Below are 20,103 nucleotides of genomic sequence, written 5' to 3' on the forward strand. Positions count from 1 at the left end.
ATATAACCACAAATTTATACCCCCATATCCTATTTTTAATCGCGATTTTAGTAGCTTTGTACAAATAATATTCAAATAATTTAACCATCGGTCGTTTTTTTCAAACAGAATGAATTTATTTATGTTGTTAAATAACAGACAGACGAAGGAAAGTCGCGTCCAAGTTCCGTTATCGGTTACAGCGTGATTGTTGTTTTTTTGCCGCTGAAGAGTTCATTTCGCTATCTGGATAGTGAGTGAAGTGCCCTGCCTGCAAGTGGATAGAGGCTTTCATCCTCGGAAAGCCAAGCATTGGTTTTTGTTTTGTCGCTGCTTCGCCGACATTGGAGATTTCGCCGAGTCATCGTGCCAACAGTGACAGTGCGGGTAAGCTTTCACCGACGACTGTGTGTAGTGGTGTCGTAGGCACATTCCCACCACCAACGAGCTTTCAGCACGCTGCCGTTCATCTGCACTGGAGTGCGTTCATAGGTGAATAACATTGAATATACTGAGAGAAAATATTTAATAATTATAAGTTTTTTTTTTGTTGGTTTTTGTGAATTATTTTATTGTGAAATATTGTTTAAAAAAATACTTAGAATATAAGTGAAAATTTAAAATGGCAGAGAGTGGGGGACCTTCGGATATGGAGGTCTCTGACTCTAGTTCCCTCCTAACGGATAAAAAAAAGTCACTCAAACGTGTTCCAAATACGGAAGATACTTCTTCTGGGGACGAGTCAGCTAACCCTACCAAGCCTCCCTCTAAAAAACTAGCAAATCTCCCATCTGCCCTTAACGATCCCACTCTACCTTCAACCTCGTCTTCTCCCTCTGTTCTTCCCGCTCCTTCTCAACCTTCGCCTTCCCACTCTCAATCCCCGTCCTCGCCTTCCCCCTCTGTTATTCCCACTCCCCGTGTAAAGGTCTATCCAGAAGATGCGCCCGGAACTGGTCCCTGGGTTGTTTTCTTCAGGCCTAAGCCAAATGGAAAGGCGTTGAGAGTCATGCAGATCGCGAAAGATCTGGCAAGGTATACCTCCGTTTCGGAAATTTCGAAGGTTAGACCAAACAAATTGCGAGTTGTCGTGAATGATCGAAAAGACGCAAACAAGATTGTTGTCGATCAGCATTTTACAATTGAGTATCGGGTCTACATACCCTCTCACATAGTCGAAATTGAGGGTGTGATAACCGAAACGGGCTTGACGTGCGAATACATTACGAGTGAAGGTACCGGCCGTTTTAAAAAACTGCCCTCGACGACTGTTAAGATCTTGGGTTGCCGCCAGCTCGGAACAGTCTCCCATGAAGGAGAAGAAAAGAAATTTACGCCGTCCAACTCGTTTCGAGTCACCTTCGCTGGTTCAGCTCTCCCTGACTACGTGATGGTAGATAAATTGAGGTTAGCCGTGCGACTTTTTATTCCAAAGCCAATGACTTGTCTAAAGTGCAAGTCAGTTGGTCACACGGCTGCTTATTGTGCCAATAAATAACGATGTGCCACTTGCGGAGAACAACATGAGGGGAAATCCTGCAGTGCGACTGAGCATAAGTGTCCATATTGCGGGGGATCCCCACACGTGCTCTCAGCTTGTGAAACATACAAGGCTCGCTGGGAGCGCTCTTTGAGGGAACGCTCTAAACGCACTTTCGCAGAAATTTTGAAGGGCGCTTCTCCACTGGCTCAAGAACAACAACCAATCAATACACACAATGTCTTCGCTACTTTGCCAGTTGACGAAATGGAAGCGGATACAGCTAACGGGGGCACGCCGTTTATTTCTCAAGGGAATCCCCGGCGCAAAAATGTGACCACTCCCAAAGTTCAAGGACAAGTCCCTCCGGTGATACCCCCTGTTAGCTTGCCCAAAAAATCGAGTGCAGCGGATAAGCAAAATCAGGCCCCTCCTGGCCTCCGTGGTAATAGTTCACCTTCGAACGACCCAGCACTCGAGGGGACATCAAAAACCCCAACTGTCCCTGTTTTTCCGTCAAGTTCAACTTCCCAATCGGGATTTATAAAGTTGTCTGACCTTGTGGATCAAATCTTCACGTGTTTTAATGTTTCCGACTCCATCAGAACCATTGTCACCGCAATGCTTCCAGTACTAAAGACAATTTTGCAGCAATTGATGCAAACATGGCCCCTCCTTGCAATGATTATCTCTCTTGATGTCTAATTTAAATAGAGAGGTCGGAGATATCACTGTTTTACAGTGGAATTGTCGTAGTCTTATCCCTAAATTGGATACATTCAAATTTCTAATTCATAAACTCAATTGTGATGTTTTTGCTCTATCCGAAACCTGGCTCTCTTCTCAAAATGATCTCTCTTTCCACGATTTTAATATAATACGCTTGGACCGCGATGACAGATACGGAGGGGTACTATTGGGGATCAATAAGTGCCACTCATTTTTTCGAATTGACCTTCCATCTATTGGAGGGATCGAAGCTGTTGCTTGTCATGCAAACATCAGAGGCAAAGACCTCTGTATTGTCAGCTTGTATTGGCCTCCGAGAGCTGCGGTTAGCCGCAAGCAACTTGTTGACATGTGCTCACTCCTTCCTGAGCCACGATTAATCTTGGGAGACTTCAACTCTCACGGAACTGCCTGGGGGGAACCGTACGACGATAATCGTTCGTCGTTGATATATGACCTTTGTAACAGCTTCAATATGACCGTTTTGAACACTGGGGAAACAACACGTGTACCTAAACCTCCTGCTAACCCAAGTGCTCTTGACCTCTCGCTTTGCTCGAATTCACTATCGTTAGATTGCAAGTGGAATGTAATCCAGGATCCCAACGGTAGTGACCACTTGCCAATCAAAATTACTATCACCAATGGGTTGAATTCTTCTGAATCAATAAACATGGCATACGACCTCACAAGACACATTGACTGGAAAAAATATGCGGACGCGATTGCTCTAGCCATCAATTCCAGAGATGGTTTGCCTCCATTGGAGGAGTATAACTTCATTTCTCGTTTGATCTATGACAGCGCGGTTCGCGCTCAAACGAAACCCATCCCAGGTTCCACTATTCGTCGAAGGCCTCCCAATCCATGGTGGGATAGCCAGTGTTCTAAGCTTTATGGAGATAAATCGAATGCATTTAAAGCTTTTCGGAAACGTGGAACCATTGAGAATTTTCAAACGTATTTGGACCTTGAAAATCAATTTAAAAACTTGATCAAAGGGAAAAAACGTGCTTATTGGCGAAATTTCGTGGGAGGTTTGTCACGAGAAACGTCAATGAAAAAATTATGGACAGTGGCTCGAAACATGAGAAATCGCTCTTCATCCAATGAAAGCGAGGAATATTCACATCGATGGATTTTGAATTTTGCACGGAAGGTTTGTCCTGATTCCGCTCCTGTGCAAAAAATTGTTCGAGATATACCACATGATAGGTGCAATCTTGATTCCGAGTTTTCGATGGTAGAATTCTCTCTTGCTCTGCTTTCATGTAACAATTCTGCTCCGGGATCGGATAGAATTAAGTTCAACTTGCTGAAAAACCTCCCTGATGTGGCGAAACATCGCTTGTTGAATTTATTCAATCGGTTTCTGGAGCATAATATTGTTCCAGATGATTGGAGACAAGTACGAGTTATAGCTATTCAAAAACCCGGAAAACCCGCGTCCGACTTCAATTCGTACCGCCCAATAGCAATGCTGTCTTGTATACGGAAATTGTTGGAGAAAATGATCTTGTTTCGCCTTGATCGATGGGTTGAAACGAATGGCCTACTCTCAGATACACAATATGGGTTCCGCAGGGGCAAGGGGACGAATGATTGTCTTGCGTTGCTTTCTTCAGAAATTCAAATGGCTTACGCCGAAAAAAAACAAATGGCTTCAGTATTCTTGGACATAAAGGGGGCCTTTGATTCTGTTTCAATAGAGGTTTTGTCAGACAAATTACAATCTCGGGGTCTGCCGCCTCTATTGAATAATATGTTATATAACTTGCTTTGTGAGAAACATTTGAACTTTTCTCACGGAGATTCGGCAGTAAGTCGGGTCTCTTACATGGGACTCCCCCAGGGCTCATGTTTAAGCCCCCTTTTGTACAACTTCTACGTAAGCGACATTGACAATTGCCTTACACAAAATTGCAGCCTAAGACAACTTGCAGATGATGGAGTGGTGTCTGTCGTAGGATCAAACGAATCCGACCTGCAAGAATCCTTACAAGATACTTTGAACAATTTTTCAACCTGGGCCATTGGGCTAGGGATCGAATTCTCCACGGAGAAAACAGAGATGGTGGTTTTTTCTAGGAAGCATAAACCAGCAAAACCAAAGCTTCAACTTTTGGGTAAACCGATCACTCATGCTATGTCATTCAAGTATCTTGGGGTCTGGTTCGACTCCAAATGTACTTGGGGGGCCCATATTAGGTATCTGAGTAAAAAATGCCAACAAAGAATAAACTTTCTCCGTACAATTACCGGCACCTGGTGGGGAGCCCATCCCGAAGATCTTATAATGTTGTATCGAACAACTATTCTCTCAGTGATGGAGTATGGCAGTTTCTGTTTTCAATCAGCTGCCAAAACACACTTAATTAAACTCGAGCGAATTCAGTATCTTTGTCTCCGTATCGCGTTGGGATGTATGCCCTCAACGCATACCATGAGTCTCGAGGTTTTGGCAGGCCTACTCCCACTAAAAGATCGCTTCAATTTATTATCTCTTCGGTTCTTCATCCGGTGTAAGGTCATGAACCCATTGGTGATCGGAAATTTTGAGCAGCTGATCGAGTTAAATTTTCACTCCGGATTCATGAGTTCATATCATGAATTCATCTCCATGCAGGTTGATCCTTCTTCGTATATTCCCAACCGTGTTTGTTTCCCTGACTACATCAATTCCTCTGTGCATTTTGATCTGTCCATGAAGCAAGATATCCATGGATATTCAGATTACCAACGATCGAGGATCGCTCCAACGATCTTCGATGAAAAGTATGGGGGTATCAATTGTGATAATATGTACTTTACTGATGGGTCCACTATAAACGAGTCCACAGGATTTGGAGTGTTCAACGAATTTTTTAGCACCTCACACAGTCTTCAGAATCCTTGCTCAGTGTATATTGCTGAATTGGCAGCAATACATTGGGCGCTGGACAGCGTCGCCTCACGACCTGTTGAACACTATTACATTGTAACGGATAGTCTTAGCTCTGTCGAAGCTATCCGTTCAGTGAGGCCGGAAAAGCACTCGCCGTACTTCCTTGAGAGAATACGAGAAATTTTGAGTGCTTTATCCAGACGCTGTTATTTCATTACCTTTGTTTGGGTCCCTTCACATTGCTCAATTCTGGGTAATGAGAGGGCTGACTCATTAGCAAAGGTAGGTGCAATTGAAGGCGATATTTATCAGCGTCAAATCGCCTTCAATGAATTTTATTCTTTAGTCCGCAAAAATACCATAGTTAACTGGCAACGCAAATGGAACGAAGATGAATTGGGCCGGTGGCTCCACTCGATTATCCCTAAGGTTAGCCTTAAACCATGGTTCAAAAGTCTGGACTTGAGTCGGGACTTTATTCGCACCTTCTCCCGACTCATGTCCAATCACTGTTCGTTAGATGCGCTACTCTTTCGTATTAATCTTGCCGACAACAATCTTTGTGTTTGTGGCCAAGGTTACCACGACATCGAGCACGTTGTTTGGTCGTGCGAGCTGTATCTTGTCGCCAGATCGAATTTAGTAGTCACCCTTCGGGCCCGAGGAAGGCAGCCCATGGTGCCGGTGAGAGATGTGTTGGCTCGGTTAGACCTTGATTACATGTCCCAAATATATGTATTCCTTAAAGCTATCGATCTTCGTGTGTGATTGTCCTTATACCCTTAGTTTTTCCTTTTCCTTTTCCTTTGTGAGAGATCGGATCCCTTCTTAAGAATAAGATGAAATGTAAATACATATTAGATATAAGATAGGTTTAAGAATTGAGTGTGATGAGTGTGATTGAGAGTGTGAGTGTGATCATTGTCAACATATCCTCATATCCCCTCCTTTTCCTGAAGAAAATATGTCACCCTTCTAAACTCGAGTTGACCGCGAGTAATCGGTTTCCTATATTATTAACATTAGAATTAAGGAAAAATGTATATATACTAGTAACAATACAGTAAGGAGTTCGGCTCCTTTAAACCTATGTAACTGAGCCTGTAAAAATAAACGATTTAAATAAAAAAAAAAATAACAGATAGCGCTAGATCGAACTTTCATCCACTCATTCGCAAGTAACCTCACTTCGTCTAAAGCCAGGCGTATCGCCGGCGAGCTGGTAGTATTTTTGAATGAGCACAAAGAATTATTGAAATACTTGAAATACTTCACACTTACTCGGTTTACAAAATGACAATCACGTTATTGTCATCAATTCTGATAAAACATCTGCTGGAGAGCACGTGTCTAGATTCAGTGCGCAAGCGTTACTAAAATCGTAGAAGGTGTCTGCACAACGACGCGAGAAATTGTGTTTCGAAGAAAAAACAATTATCTGGAATTCATCGTTAACGCACATCGCTCATACGACTCTCTCCATGATCTTCTTCAATAGCACTAACGTTCCCAACGTTCGCCTTCTCATCGTAGTATCACTTGCAACATTTTTATTAGTACTTAGTTGAGATTTCTATACCAAACAACACGCCTTGTACGTATTCTGAGTAGCAAGCTCTGGAATGTGTGTGCCACAATGCAAGTCAGAAGAAATATTTTTGACGAAAAATGCCCGACCGTTCTGAAAGACCAAGATGAATATTGTACAAATAGTAGACAACATGATCCTGCCACAGGTACTCCTGTCATTATGAACATCATTACTCATTTTGAAATAATATTTCTGAATAGCTATATCAGACGAGTGAAATAAAGGAGTGCGCTCGATGGGCTTTATGTGTATCGTATGATGTCATTATATGATGTCGTGAGCTGTACCAAAAATTCATGGTCAACATGTAGAGCGAACGACTGCGATTCCTACGGCCTAATCAACATAAGTGACTTGAAGAAGTGTCCATTCACTTGGGAAACGCTATCATGACCAACGCCGAAACAGTGTCAGAGTCAAAATTATCCCAACGAATTGCAATTTTGCATTCTTAAATCCTTTCGACTCAAGTCCGATCGAGTTGTGCAAATGTGTGAACCCTCCAACGCAATTCGACATATACAACATTGAGCTTCTTTTTCCATTTTTGTGAAATAAAAATGCAAAATGGATACTCGGGAGGAATAAACACGCTTTTAACCCAATTTTTTAAATGAAAGTTAATTCTACACATCAAAAGTCTGTTCGATGTGAAAAAGCAACACATTCTCTGCAATTGGGGAATAGATCTTGAACGAAATTTGTGTCTGACGATGATCTTAAGTTATGTGTAGAGTTTTGGTGGAAATGCAAGGAAGTTTATAGACAAAAAAGTAAAGTTAGGGTTAGGACTATGTCTTCTATGTATTTAAACGACATCGAGTGATCGTGAAATTAGATCGAGTTTCAAACCAATCGGATCCTGGAATACTGTTCGATACTGTTACCATAATAATAGTGTATAGTCCATGCGGTGATTCGAAACTGTTATCGTTTTGCATGGTAGATGGATGTACAAAGCATTTTCCTGTAGATTTCACCAACGACACGATCGCATGCGTAGGCGAATATCTAATATATCAACGAATAAATACTGATAATGTCATTCACAAATATCAACAACGCAGACATTGAAATTAAAAATGGTTGAGTAGTACCATATTCGCCTCAGCTGAGCAAAGGGCAATTAATAAATTTGCATGTCGGTGGATGAAGGAAGTGGCAACATGGCTTTGATTCTTAATTAGAATACCGCTGTGAATACTTCTCGATTGAATGACAACAACGAAGTAATGCGGTTTCAAATAATAACGATACATCAGCTTCATCCTGAAACATCGTACCAACTTCCGTAGAAACCGTTTCATTCGTTTTTATCGATCAAATTCGAATAATGTTGTAGATCGTTAAAACATTCAAACACGCTTAAGTCTTTACGGTCGGAATTCATTTCCATTGAAGGAGATACTCTTAGATTTCCACGCTAATAATATTTTGTTTATACCGAGTACCGTTACCTATTATTCACAGAAACTCTGTATACATTCGTGAAAAAGTTCACTAGACATAAAAAGTCGTTTAGAACAAATGTAAAATACTAAATCGTCGACTAAAGTATTTAATATGATTCCTTGCTTTGATGGCTGAGAGCAGACAAACGACCGCAAAGGGTTAAAATACATTAGTTATGTTTTATTTAACCCCCAAAATATTCTCTAGAAATAATTTAAATGGCAGAACAGCGTTTGCCGAGTCAGCTAGTTATAATATAAAATAATTGTAAGACTCAATTTTCGTTTAATGTTATTTTTACTATTTTGCGAAAAAAAAAGTGTTATTCTATATTTGATACGATTGAAATTACTCCGTATCTAGTAAGAGAAATTCGGGTAAAATAGGAAGCTGTTTAATTTTCGATTATTTAACTTACTACCAATTAATACTTCTTGACCACCCATGAAATTTTGACTATTCGGTCGTGATTATTTTTTATTAATTTCTATTTAAGTTCGATTTTTGTATATTCACAATAGTTTCAACACGCGATCATAGATGATCTTTGAAATTTTGACGTAGGACTACGTCCAACCTTTCAATATAGGGGCCCATTTCAGTATTTCGGTGTCAAAAAGTATTCAGTTTATGAACGCTAATACCTCCTCAATTAATGGATGGATTTTGGTTCCAAATACACATATTGATAGGAAATATCCTCAGCAATTGTTTATATGCTACACATTACGGTTTTTCAGCTCATATAAGGTTCAAATTGATGAAAAATTGGAAGAAATAATTCCCTACTTTCCCATACATTTTGTCTGCGCTCCCGCAGCAAACAGCTATTCATTACAAGCAACCACGGTTACGGGCGAAACGTATGGACAAGGTGAAGGAGGGAGACAAAAAAGAGATCTATATATATAAAAATGGAGTGATGTCTGTCTGTCTGTCTGATTCTTATAGACTCGGAAACTACTGAACCGATCGACATGAAAATTGGTATGTAGGGGTTTTTGGGGCCGGGGAAGGTTTTCGTGATATTTTGAGACCCCTCCCCCCTCTCTAAGAGGGGGCTGCCATACAAATGAAACACAAATTTCTGCATTACTCGGAAATTAACCAAGCAAACGAAACCAAAGTTGGCATGTGAAAGTTTTAGGGTGCAATAAATGTTTCTAAGATGGTTAGATAGTCCTTCCCCCACTCAAAGGGGGGGCTGCCATACAAATGAAACACAAATTTCTGCATTACTCGAGAATTAATCAAGCAAATGAAACCAAATTTGGCATGTGGAGGTTTTAGGATGCAATAAATGTTTCTATGGTGTTAAGATACTCCTTCCCCTTCTCTTAGAGGGGGCTGCCATACAAATGAAACACAATTTTTTGCATTACTCGGAAATTAATCAAGCAAACGAAACCAAAATTGGCATGTGAAAGTTTAAGGGTGCAATAAATGTTTCTATGATGGTTAGACAGTCCTTCCCCCACTCAAAGGGGGGGCTGCCATACAAATGAAACACAAATTTCTGCATTACTCGAGAATTAATCAAGCAAATGAAACCAAATTTGGCATGTGGAGGTTTTAGGATGCAATGAATGTTTCTATGGTGGTTAGATACCCCTCCCCCCTCTCTTAGGGGTGACTGCCATACAAATAAAACACAAATTTCTGCATTACTCGAGAATTAATCAAGTAAATGGGCGGGACGAAGTTTGCCGGGTTAGCTAGTTATAAATAAATATAGGCGGTCGCTACAACGTTAACTAGGGGTAGTGGGGGCAAATTGGTCATGAGGGGCAACGTGGTTACCTGCTTGTTTGGTAGTATAACTATTGACTATATATGCCGTATTGATAGTCACCTAATGTTTGAAGAATTTAATGACTTTTGAGTCACTCTGTACTTCAGTAGAGCTGTCGCATGTCAAAATATAAATAAAAACAGAAATTTCTCTCTCGGTAGCCATTCGGCCGTAGTTCTGTGCGCATGGTATCTAAGGAATTTCTCGTGAAATTTAGTTTATTCAATCTGATATATTGGACAAATCATCAGTTTGGACGACTGTTCACATATTTTAGAAGAGGTGAACAGATATTTCGTTTAATCTCAGTGATTAATTGGCATAGAAATTCTTTTGATGTTGGGGGGCAAAGTGGTCATAGGTGAATATCGACTTACAATGTTTTGTTTACTAAAGCTGATATACCGTATCATATTCTGCTCTTGAAGAGGATTCTTTTGTGGCTTTAACCCTGAATAAATATGCACCTCCAACTAAACCAAGCTCCATTATGCGGAATGTTGTTTGTTTCATACTATGTTTTTGTATGCATGAGAAAATTTGAATTGAGACTCTAGGTGAATATGCCTAACTTATTTCATATATGTACCTACTATATCAAATATGATTTGAACAAATTTGGACGGGTGACCACTTTGCCCCCACTAGGTGACCAGTTTACCTCCAAGCAAAAATAATGTTCGATTTTTCACCTTTTTTCTAATGATGAAAAGTGCACTATTTTGAATTTTTATAATAAAAGCCGTTTGTTATCTTGAACAACAATGAGTTGAACTATAATATTCTTCGAGATACGGGAATTGAAGCGATATGTGGACGCTGAAAATGGGCATATTCCTTAGGGTGACCACTATGCCCCCACTTCCCCTATATGGCTGTATAAAGTGAGCGATGGTGGGGCTTGGCCACATTCTATCATCGGACGCAAAGCAGGAAAGACGCTATCTTGAAATTGATTTTCAGCAAAAGAGATATCGCTGCATTTGCCGGGGATGTATGCGGTGCGATACCGCAAGAGTGAGAGACAGGAGTTTCAATGGGATGTGGAGCAGGAGATCCTATCGAAGCGTGTTAAAAGCGGTGGAAGCGTCGCGCCGGGTGAACGAGAGGCTAATCGCGCTCGATTTGATAGAATGCTGGAGTTTTTAAACGGTTTTATTTAGCTGTGACATATTTGTATGTTTGTATGTAACATGTTTGTCTATGGGGCTGTACCACATTAATTGAAATTTGACCCCTTTCCTGTTGATCGGTTGATCTGAAATTTGGAACACACCTTTATCTCTGCAGTCATTGTAAAACTGCATATTTCATGATCTTGAAAATCCAAGATGGCGACCACTACAAAATGGCGGATTACAAATTTTTTCAAAGCCCCATCAATATGGGTATCAAATGAAGGACTTGACTAGTAGAACACAGTTATTCATGAGGAGTGCAAAGCCCAATTATATCACGATACCAGACGGTAAATTCCTATTACGATATGCTTGCCATCAAGTATGTGTTCGTTGCCGGCTGAACATTTGCACGACAAATTTTGATTATTTCGTATTTGAATGTAAACGTTTGAGTGTTTGCTGAGTGCTGAGGTTTTATTTTATCCTTTGTTTTTTTCTGTAATTTTGTACATATAAAGTTGATCATTCTGGGATCTGTGCTCCATGATATTCGAATAATGGACACCCCTTGGTGTAGTCCTACGTCTCTCCGATTATATCCCCGACATTACCTACATTACCCACCTTACCTTTTTTGAGTTTGATAATGCATATATGTTATGAGTTCTAACTTCCGGACATTTTTCAAATGCTCATGTTGTGGATAATGACGTCCTCGACATCATGTCGTATTAAGTTTATTGGTATCATTGATTATGCAGGGGATTGCAGGGAACCAATCCCGTAGAGATATCTAAATACATAAATGATGCTTTGAATTTTTGCTTTATTGAAGCCTGTAGGGGAACCGTGGGTAATACGGACAGAGGGGGTAATATGGACAGGTGGTTGATTTTTATGGTTACATTTTGAATTTCAGCTTTCTGTAAATGAAAACACCTTCTACATGTTATTCTATAATATTTAAACCAGCATGTGGCAATGAATACTGATCAAAAGTGGAAATGGGAAACAAAAACCGAAAATCATACATGATTCCGCGTGTGGATGTTATTTTAATAATTGTAATTTGAGGATTTTGAATGGTTTAATATCAAAATTGAATTCGCTGATGGTTATATTTCGTTTTGTGAGTTAACAGAGAAGCGATATGAGGTATGTACGAAAAGGTAAATTCATTTTTGAGTGGAAAATTTTAAATTATTGAAATAACTGTACTGGTGGGGTAAAACGGACAGTTGCAAGTGGGAGTGATATGGAGTGAGAAAAGTCAGTTTAATCTATTCCTAAGGAATGCCCTGCGTCTATAAATGGAAATCAAATCGCCGAATGTGGACTATTTAGAAGCTGACTGGAATCAAAAGCAAAATAGTTGAGGATCTGATACTGCTGAAAAGCACGATAGGTGAATTGATTCGATTTTTTCATCATTTAACGGACATTCGTGATGAGTTCAGACCTTGGTTGAATAAAATTATTCCTCTCGTGAATGATAAACCTCTACGCTTCATATATTACAGACCTGCCCGTATTCCCCCCACTATATGTCCATATTACCCGTATCGAAAAAAATGTTGTACTTTTCGGTCTGTTTTAATTTCAATAAAAAAAACAATGAGAAACACTTTTTTGTAAAATATTTAGCCAAATAGGTAGAAAAAAAGTACATTGAATTGCAAGAAACTGCATCAAAGTTTTGAGAAACCTGAGTTTCCAGACATATAATTGAAGTTCTTCTTAACATGTCCGTTTTACCCTCACCTCCTCTATATATGTATTTTGCACAAAAAAGATCTTACCCTTCTTCATTATATTACCTGAATAAAATACCTGGGCATCTGTCTATGTAGGTAGGTTTCCTTCACGTTGCATTTTGAGTACCTAAATGTATGCATTGCATTTATCATCACCAAAACGCCTAATTGTAGGCAACAGAGAGAGCTTATCTATTTGTGAACAGCGGCACGTATATGTGAAAGGAACCGTTGAATCGCTCGTGAAGTGTCATTTAGTGTTAAACGTGGTAGAAAATCCAATGAACGAACATTTACATCATTTCGAATTTACTGTATACGATGTAACGACGGCCCAATGTAATCCAGGGCAATGTAGACTGAGACTAATCATAATTTTTTTGATAAATTAATATTGGGTTTTTCGGAATGCTCGTGCAAAATTTTAGGATGCGATCATGATTTTTATATTTCTTTTGTATACATCAGTGATTTTCAACCGGTGGGGAATTCCTCCCTAGTGGGGAATTTGGTCATTTACTTCGCTTTGAAGATGACAATGATTAGCAAAAATTGCCACAAAAACATTATTGGATATGCAAAAATTTGCGATCTAAATCTGAAATGTAATGTTTAATTGAACAACTTCGCAATGTTTGAAAGACTTTCGTCAGTGAATGATGATGGAACAGACGACGAAACAGTACAGAAGATCATAAAAAAGGAAAGTGTACAGCATTTGTCAAGACTTATCCCGTGCAAACTTGAAACATATTTTCCTTATATCAAAGAACAAATTTGGACAAGGTTTGAAATGCCCTCCGAGTGGTAGTAACGAAGGTTTCGGATCAATTTCAGAACAAACTCATCAATCTACAAATGATCGATTTTTATCCTGATACGCGGAATAAGCGTTACGATTGTTGTTTTTGCATAGAATTTAAGTGAATCTGGATTTCCTACACAAAGTGGATATCGAAGACATAAGGTGTGCTTTTCGACAACGTTCTCAAGAATTACAATTTTGGCGGAAATCGTACAAGCGCAGGTGCCATACTGTCTTGCCAAAACTTTATATACTTTTTTTGTAATCAGATACAAGTATTAAATCAAATTTGTTGCGAATATAACTTATAAACCGTTTGTATTCTTACATTACTTCATGGTAACGATTTGTTTTGAAATCTTCGATTTTTCACAATATTTCAACTTTTCTTCCCAATTCCATTTACGTTATCTTAGGTAACCTATAAGAGTGTGTTTTCCTTTACTAGCTAATATAGAAAGGCTGAAATTGAGCCATCTTTGGGAGAGAATATTCCCATGCGGGAAGCTGGACGTGACAGAAGGCTTAGTTCCAGGAAGAAGTTCATGATACAGATTTTCTTTCAGTCCCAGTCCCACCAGACCCAGCCATGACTTCCTTCAGGCAAAAACCTGCTTCAGGGTTCTATTCACTTTTCAAGATTTTTTGAACTCAGCATTCTTGTGAGTGAGATCCTTCAAATGTTCTTCGGCAAAAAAAACCTTTATTCCGGAATCCGGTCAATTTTGAAATTAGCACAATGTTGCAATCTTCAATCTGATCAAGTCAAATCCTATCGGGTTGTGCAAATGTTTCAGCCTTGGAATGCAGAATGCAAAACGTTTATCTCATTCGGATTGCGAAATGTCAAATCCGATCGGGTTCCGGAATATTGGTTAATATGTAGTCCATACATTGTAGCGTTTTCGTGATGTTTCGTTTCGTATGAACGGTGGTTTTAGATATATGTAGCAAATCTACTGATTCATGTGTCGTGTATCGAGGATTAATCTTCATAAGTGTCTGAATTTGATTGTCAACAGTATCAGCATGGACTTTTCAGACAGCTCAATAGAAGCGTATTATAAAAATTGCCAAATATCAATAAAAAAAACATCATTCTCTCTAGGGATAAGGCCCGTGCACCCATGGAAGAATATGTTGTTCGTTTCAATGTTCGGAAAACCTTGGGAATTCTCTAAAAATAAAAACGAAGTAGTTTTATCATGAAGAGCACAAGCTGAATCCAACCCGCAATCGTGATTTTTTGCACTTTGACGTCCGAACGTTTCGTAAAAAAATATTCGCAGCGCCAATTCGGATTACTTGGCTTGTCACCGCCCGTTCTTGACATTATCGGGCAATTATAAATTGTCAAGTTTTACTGATCTCATCGTTAGTTTTCATAAGTTCTCAATCCTGTTCCCCTACTTTCATAATATTTCGGAGATATACATACGTAAATATTACAAACCTGTCCATATTTCCGTCCACTATATATCCATGCGGGTATTCACGAAAAAATGTTCTACTTTTCGGTCTGTTTTAATTTTAGTAAAAACATTGAAAAACATTCGTTAATACTACAAAAAATCCAACATTTTTTGTGTCTTTGAGTGTCTCTATCTTGACAGAATTCATGGCCCTCTATTACCGATTTGAATAAACTAATCGATCCCAGTTCATGTGCATTACATTTGGATGTTTGTCCAGGCAGCACTTTCAAGCAGCTCAGTCTTTTCATTGAAGGGCGTCAAGTTTACAAAATCTTGTGAATACAAAACAGATCTCATTTAATTTTGACTATTAACATGATTTTTTAAAAATACTTAATTTGAAAAATACTTTATAATACTTAAAATCTGAGATGACCATTTTGAGAAAATCGACTTTAATTTTTTGAAATCGATATTTTCCAGTGTAGGATTTCAAAAACATTTTTTTCATTATTTTTTCCTGAATTATTTTCCTAAAACTCTTCCATAGATCACTTTTTTGTAGGACATACCGTTTTCGAGTAAAAAAAAAATATTAAAAAATGACCAAAAATATTTAGCCCTTTAGTCTTCTGTTAGTCTAGATAAATTTTCGGAAAACTAAGTATCCCAAGTTGCTTAATTAGGTAAGGTCTTCACGCCCATAGACGAGTTGGTGCGAAATCCGTCTTAAACGTCATCATTATGATATGATATCATTATAAGGGTTTTATTTAGCTATAACCCGGAATCATAGTAGGCGTATCTGGAATACATTTGACAACGATTTGTTTCATTAACGGTAAAAATCTTTCGACTGTGAAAATTCCACGTTGATCCGTTTTATTTTGAAAATGATGGAAGCCGAGAGAAGAAATTTCAAATTCGGCTAAAATCGCGAAATCACTGAAAGAGAAATGTGGAATCGAACGTGTATGATGTGCCGAAACTATTGTTCGGATAGATCAGAGGACGCGTCTTTGTGGAACTACGAGCGGGAGCTGAGGTTGGAGGTATTGAGATCAATTGAGGCAGCATTACAGTCTAGAAATTTGAAAAAAAATATTTTTTTTTCTTCATATTTTTGAAGTTTAGGCATTCAAGAATATACCCTAGAAAGTAATTTTCGAAAATACTATTATTTACCGAGTTAAACCATTTTAGTGATGCGGTATCTAGTTTAGTACGGCCATAACAATGAACTTCAATCGCGTTTTTCTCGAAACCAGTTTTTGACGTAGAACTACGTCTTTCATTAAGGGTGCCAAATCAGAAAACAGGTCACGTTTTTATGAAATAAAGTTAACGTTGATAACTATTTTTGCCGCGAAAGGATTTTGGCAATTTGCATACTAAACGAATCGGAAATTTCGTAAGATTTGTTTAATATGCTTTACATTAGAATTTCCTGGTTTGTAAATGGTTAAAAATCATGAAAACTTTTAGCGTTTTCATTTTCCCATACATTTGTTCTGTACATTTGTATGCTTTCCCGAACAGAGCAGTCAGTAACGAGCAACTTATCGACGACCAACGGAGGGGAAGTCGTAGGATTTCAAGTCTTCGTGAACAAAGAAAAAGTAGAAGAATGAAGGGGAATTTTTGCTTAGAGTAAACTGACCAGACGTCCCGCGTTACGCGGGACAGTCCCGCATTTTAACAAAATGTCCCGCGTTAGATTCCGTCCCGCGAAACGTCCCGCATTTGGCAAAGGAAACGAAAATGTCCCGCGATATCAATATATTTCAATATCACAATTTGATCATGTTGATTTTCTTAAATGGATGAACCTCAAAAACAATCTTTTATTTGGCAGACTGCTCAAGAGCGCTTCTAATGCATCCAGAGATTAATACGTTGAGCTGGTTTCATCGCACCGACATTAGGCTTTTTGTTCAGAGAGTGTCAACTGGAAGCGACAGCAACAAAATTGGAAAATGATTTTCATAAAAATCCCCTATTGATCCGCAGGGACCAACGTGAGCCAGATGAAAAGTTCATCTTTGGTCCCCTAGCTCGGTCAGGGCTTAACGTTTTAAAAAAGCCGGAAGAACTAGTGTATACTCCACAGGAAGAGGCAGAGTTGTTTTATGAAGTATCGTAAATGAAGCACTGGGCGGTCTTACGGAAGTTGGCCGGAACCTGAACCATGGCCGATGAACCTTTTCGTGGCTTTGGTGGTCTGCTGTTTCTCTATTTTGGCCATTCGCCCAAAAGTTTTCTATCGGGCGCAGCTGAGGAATGTTGAGAATGCTGGTGCTCTTCGCGACAATGTTTATCTCCAGCCGATCCATCCTCCAGTGATCATTTGGCATAATGGGCTGATCCCAGGTTCGGCATAAAGATCACATCAACTTGCCAACTCCGGCAAGCACTTCGTATTATATATCTCCCCGTTAACCATAAGACTCGAAAGAAGAGCGGCTTGGACATTCCCTTCACATCTGTCAGTCAAGGGCCTTCTTCGAGAACTTGATGTGAATGATATATTCGACGTCATCGCTTACCTGGGAAACGTAAAGTACCCGGTCCCCTGCCATTCGTTGAATTCTAGCATTAAGTACGTCTCGTCTTTCATTATGAGTATGAAAAGAAGTTTTTCACTTCTTTCGCCAGCACCTCAAGCTACTCCTTCTGGGTGATTGCCTGCTGCTCAGATACGGCCGGTCTCGTCTGACGCTTCCGCATAAAAATGTCCATTTTGGCCAGATTCTTCTCCACCGTTTGGCCGGTTGCTTCGATCTCCCGGCTTAAGGAGCGGCAAAGAGATGATATTGTAAAAACCAGATCGGCTATATCTGGCGGACACAAAGTGCCTCAGGATATCCAACTCCTTCACTGTGGGGTGGAGCTTGCAGTATGAAAAAATCATCATGTTGCTTGACAGTGCTGCTGCTGCGAATCAACAGCCTTCAATCATTTTTGGTGTAGACTTAAAAAAAACGTAAGATTTAAAGAAAATTTGTTCCTATAAATTATCTTTCATCGCCATCCGAAATTAGTCCATTTTTTTGTGTCGATGAAAAATGAATTGGAATTTTCGAGCATTCCATTCGGTAATTTGAAGAAAATTGTAAAATTTAAATCGTGCTTGCCAGGCGTAAATGCTCTGATTGAGCGAGTGATTTTCGAGCGTAAACAAAATCTAAACCACCGAAAAATCACAACTGAGTGCCGGTACTCAGAAAGAAATAATACTGATCAGTTTAGACTCGCTAAACTATGGTTTATGTTCACATAACGTATATACATAACGTTTGGTTTTTTGTGTCCCGCGTTAGACCTCTGACCATCTGGTCACTTTAGCTTAGAGTATAAACAGTGGATCTCGCTGAGGCAAACTTTCATTCGGCATCGGACTGTTGAGCAATCTAGTTCACTTTGCTTTCGCTGCGCTTCGATCTACGATTGGACCCCACCAGTGCTAATCCAACTTGGATATCGTCGTGTGGTTTTTTCAGTTCGTTTTTGGCGTTAATCGTATCGTGTGTTTTTCTTTCCGCGTCATAAATTGGACACTTCGCGTAGTGTATGATGAGCAAGAAGAAGAGGAAGGCAGGCTCGAGCCCTGTAAAAAACGAACGCATTACCAGGGGCAATAAAATTTCGAGGTAAGCGTCATCTAATGATGCACGCGATGTTGGTGCAGTGAAAAGCGCTCGCACTGAACGAGCCTTCGCGGGTGTGACACCGCATCGAACAACAGCGAAGTAGGCGATTTCGACGCGTCGGTCGAACATGTAAATGCCGTTACCCAGGCAGCAACCAAATCAAGCTCTCCCGCTGGTGGTGAAGGCGGTCGCTCTTGACAAACTCATCAGCGAATTCGCATCGAAGGGTGTTACAGCAGGGTACAAGCTGTGTGGCATAATTCAGTCTTTTTCCAAACAGTTAGCATTGTTTGTTTTCCGTCATCACAAGGGCTTCGTTGGTGCCTTTGAGGATGCATCAATGCATTAAACTGACGTTATGGCGAAGCAGACGTTAAGATTGTGCGCCAAAGCGTTATAGAATGATATCCGAAGATATAAACAAGCGACTTATATAAAATAATGGCGTAGTTCTACGTCAACAATGCGGTCGTATCTTGGACACAACCTCCTGTATTTTTTCAAACTGGCGTACACGATATCTCAATTTCTACTGAACAGATTCTTGTCGAATTCATATGAATACAATCTATCGCATGAACCATTTAAAAAATATATATTTTAAAACTGTTTTAAAAAAATCTGGAAACGTAAGGAAAAACGTTTTAACCCGCATTTTGCTTTTCAAACAGTCGCCCTAGAATATCTCCTTAAAGCAAATCCAGGACTGTCGGACTACGACATCACCAAAAAAACACAACTCTATCCAAAATACCAACCGGAGAATCCGTATGCGAGATAGTTATCGTAATTTCCGTGCCTGCAAGCAACCGAACACTGAAGCCATTACTTGCTGACACGGAGACGCGCCTAGACACACAAGTTGTACAAGGTTTTGACGAAGTACGGAGGATGCATGCTGATAGAAGACGAAACGTACATGGAAATGTATTTTGGACAATTCGCAAACCTGAAATTCTGTATATAAAAACATTGTTCGTACCAATCCTTATAGACAACGGAATTTTAAATAAATTCAATGAGATCCAATTTATACTCAAGATTTATTCACCACTTTCAGAAAACGTGTTGCTCCAGTATATGTCGGGAAAAGGTAAATCGAGCACCTCTAGTGGACTCAGCGAACGAATTATTTCTTTCTCAATCTTATATATGGCATTGTATCAACTTGGGGTCCACAGGCGAAGGAACTGAAAAGTTTAAATCCTGTTTAATTCAACATCTTTATCATCAACTTTCAATTTTTGGTTAATGCTACAATAGGCAAAACCTGCGTACGAATCAATTAAAACTTCAAATACAACGTGAAACAAGTTCAAGTTTCGAAGATCCGAAAACGTGAATTCTTGTGTCCAGTTGTAATCAGCGGTAGAAACCCCTTTGACAAAAATGTAATACCTTTTCCGCTTCACCCCACGAAACACCGTCAATGCCGTCAACGGAAATTCGTG

The sequence above is a fragment of the Toxorhynchites rutilus genome, chromosome 3, assembly GCF_029784135.1.
Source record: "Toxorhynchites rutilus septentrionalis strain SRP chromosome 3, ASM2978413v1, whole genome shotgun sequence".
NCBI lineage: Eukaryota > Metazoa > Arthropoda > Insecta > Diptera > Culicidae > Toxorhynchites > Toxorhynchites rutilus.